The 3789-nt window shown below is 47.2% G+C and overlaps 1 pseudogene; it reads right to left on the reverse strand.

Moving 5' to 3' along the window:
• Nucleotides 1–2536: 2536 nt before the first annotated feature.
• Nucleotides 2537–2740, reverse strand: LOC148121836 (Nuclear RNase P; annotated as a pseudogene).
• Nucleotides 2741–3789: the final 1049 nt, after the last annotated feature.

Here is a 3789-nt window from a genome sequence, read left to right on the forward strand (position 1 = left end):
AGTAGCAACTATGGTCCAAAAGCACCAGGCTACAACTTGGGTTTTCAGCAGAACTTGGCAATGTCATAAATGCCATTCATGTGGCATTAGTTTTGAATCACAAAAGAAGAAAAGTGGACATGGTTGTGAAGAGAAGCTAAGGCCAAGCATCATGTGACATGGCCACAGTCCCTGTAGAGCTTCCCATGGAGGAAAAGCTTCAGTTGAAAAGGAAACCTCTAGATAACAGAATTGCCAGTTCCCAGAATTGTCTGCCAGAAAGACAATTTATTTGGTTGAGGTGGCAAAGTTGGAAGTATGGGGCTACTAAACTGTTTGGAGCATAAGGATTACATTATAAACTCTAAGTTCCAGATATGGGTCTGCAAGGGTTTAAATTTTTTTCTGGTGGATTTTGATTTTTGGTTTTACCCCTACATCCTGAGTCCCCAAGTTTTAACCATTTTCAACTGAACATGTTTATTCTCAACCATTATACGCTGGAAATAGATGACTTATTAAAAGTAGTTGACTTTGCGAAAGCTCACAGTTAATGGATTTTGGACTTTTAGATTGAAACTTTTAATGACAGTGAATTTTATATGATGAGATACACATGTGTCTTTGGAGACAAGTTAGAATGCCAAAGCTTCAAGGGCTGATGTTTGAGTGTCACAGTGACAAGAGGTGGAGTTGGTAATGATCAGTTTAGATTGTTGATTGGAAGGAGTTTAGAAATACCTAGGAAGAGACTCTCAATGAGAAACTATCTAGATCAGGCTAGACTGTGCGTATATCTATGGGGAATTCTATTGATTATGATCTATTATGAGATGATAAGACAAGCCCACCATGATTACTCCATTCCCTAGGTGCATTGAGTTGTGTTGGAGTGGAGAATCATAGGTCTCTGTCGTGTGAAAGTCTCCTGATAAACTATACTTAAAGACTTGGTCTTCATGATGGTTATATATGAAGGGATGACAGACTATTAAAGGTTATAGGTTTCAGGGTTCCCTACTTTGTATTGGACAGTAATTTGGGGACTCTTCTCTGGGAATACTAATTCTCTTACTCTTAGCATTCCATAGTTAACTATAATATTTTTTTCTAGTGATTAACTCTGAAATCACATAAATCCAGCTTTGTACAGACTGAGCAAGATTGCGGGGCGCCATCCTGTCCAGCAGGAATGAACCCCACCAAAAACGAGAATTCCTTCTCTGGTCACATCTTTATTTGGAGCATTCCCTTGAGGAAAATTGGGGGAAGGGACGATAGAGCAGGGACGAGAGAAAGCTTAGAGAGAGGAAGTAGGGTCCCGAGGCATCTGCTTTTAAACGGTGGAGCAGCTTGAACGCTGTCCTGATTGGTTAATGCCATTCTGCTGGTCTGAGCATGTGCAGGCAAGGGTGCAGGCAGGGTTGCTCAGCCCCACGTGGCTACCTCCAAACTGCAGGACCACCTGTGCCTCCAGGTGGCTCCCAACATCTCCCCCTAATTATTGTCTTTAAGAGCAATAAGGCAAAACTATTTTCCAATCTGGTCCCCACCTAGACGCAGCATGCCAAGGATATCTGCTCCCACCCATCCCCAAGGAGGGAAAAGGCAAAATAGAGTCAGAGATAAGAGGTTGCACAGGGTGTTGCTCAAGTCGATGACGTGAAACAGCTGCTCTTGGCACCGCCCAGAAGGTCATCTCTGCTGTCTCCGTACGAATCTTCCACAGCAGGACATTCAGCATCCATTGGGTCATCTTCTTTATCTCTCTGGTCGGTCTCGCTGGCATCCAGATGTATGTCAGCATTCCTAGAAAAACATAAACAAAACTCTCCTCCCAAATTAAACATTTAAGAGTATTAAAAACTCTCAGTGTAAAAATTCAGCACAATCAGTACTGGAAGTAGGCTGGTTGAGACTTGCATGTCTCCGTTTCAAAGAGCAAATCTTGTTTGCCTGTACCAGCAAAATTTTGAATTAAAAATTAAGTGTAAAGAATGCAAGAGAAATCCTTTCTCTGGGGGAAGCTGTCACTGGTAGTGTAGTCCCCCTCTATTGTTTAAAAACCAAAGCAGTTGTCACTGGGAATTGAACTCAGGACCTTTGGAAGAGCAGTCAGTGCTCCTAACCTCTGAGCCATCTCTCCAGCTCCCCTATTCAGATGGAAAAACCTCTAGGTAGCATTGTTTTTCTCACCAGGTGCCTCAGGCAAAAGGTCCGCCTTTCTTTGTTACCTAGGATACGGTAACCAGGTAAACATGCCTTTATTATGATAATCACGACCAGTTCTTTAAGGGAGAATGGGCGTAGCATCGATCATCTTACTACTTCCTGCTGACAAAGGGACGTTGTGAATTTTTTGGGGATAAATGTTTTTATCTGACTAAATTCTTGGCGACAAATGTTTTTATCTGACTAAATTTTTGGCGACCTTGGCTGAGGGCGGCGGCAGCGGACGGCGGCGGCAGCAGACGGCGGCGGCTGCCATAGCTCCGCCTCTGAGGCCCAATGTGGCGCGCTCCGCATGGCCCCGCCCCGGGCCGTGCGCGGGCTCGCCGTTTCACCTCAGGCAATGAACTCGCACCACCGGCTGTGAGTCTTTTTCAAGCTCCGGCGAGGGGGGGGGGCATCCGCCCACCCGTGGAGGGGCTTCTCCTGCCCGGTCCGCCCGCGCGCAGAGCCCCGTTCTCTGGGAACTCATCTCCCCGCTCAGGGAGGGCCCGGCCATGATGCTATGGAAACACAGTTTTCCCGCAGAGCCGATTCAGCTCCTCTCTGCCTTCTATGGCGCCGCTGCTCACCACGCAGCTTCCGCCTCAGTCAGGCGAGTCCGCTCAGGTGCTGAAAAAGTCCTCCAAAAACCATAGCCCCGCCAGAAGGCCTGGACATATAGCCTCTGATGTCACACGGACTTTAGCCCGCCCGCGACCTGGCTATTCGCAGGCCTCTGAGGACTCCAGCAAATTTCCCGCCAGCAACTGGTTAGCATGGCCATGCCTCCCGAACGAGCTAGCACTGGAGAGTGCAATTTTGCGTCTCCCTCCTGAGTAGCTGGGATTACAGGTGTGCACCACCGTGCCTGGCCCATTTCCGTGTTTTTAATCAGGCATTACCGCTCAAAGGCGGGCCGGCTGCCGCCAGCATTCTCAGCACGATCAAGCAGCTTGTCTTTCTCAGTCAAAAATTAAAGTTTTTTGTACGTGAGAGCCAGAGACTGAGCTCTCTTATCAAAATTAGGCGAAAATCACCTCCAAAAGCTCTGTGGCTCTTTAAGAATAGGGAAGGCAGTGATCAAGTTTGCCTCCCTACGAGACTGTTGCCTCCAGTCTCTATCAGCGAGTACGCACGGAGGAAGCCGCGGATCTCCCAACCGTAAACCTCGCTTTTTCTCAGCTCCACCTGCACTGAACTTAAGGGATTTTTCTTCCCCGTTGCTTTCTGTACCTTCTTTCAGATACCTTAACTTTGATTTTTTTTTTGTATTTTCTTTTCTATTTAGGCCTATCCTTTGAAATTCCTTTTTACATTTCTTTTCCTCCCCTTTCTGGGGATTTCAACCGACGTCACTCACCGCTCCATGTTCTCAGAGTTCTGAAATTCAAGGCTCTCTGTGCTGGTGTCTGATCTTGGCTTTTTCTCCCGGGCTTTCTCAGGGTCCCCCGGCGTAGTTGTCAGGGTCCCTCAGCGTCCCGGGTTTCGGCACCAGTTGCGGGGCGCCATCCTGTCCAGCAGGAATGAACCCCACCAAAAACGAGAATTCCTTCTCTGGTCACATCTTTATTTGGAGCATTCCCTTGAGGAAAATTGGGG

This window comes from Myodes glareolus, chromosome 6, assembly GCF_982192425.1.
Source record: "Myodes glareolus chromosome 6, mMyoGla1.1, whole genome shotgun sequence".
Taxonomy (NCBI): Eukaryota; Metazoa; Chordata; class Mammalia; order Rodentia; family Cricetidae; genus Myodes; species Myodes glareolus.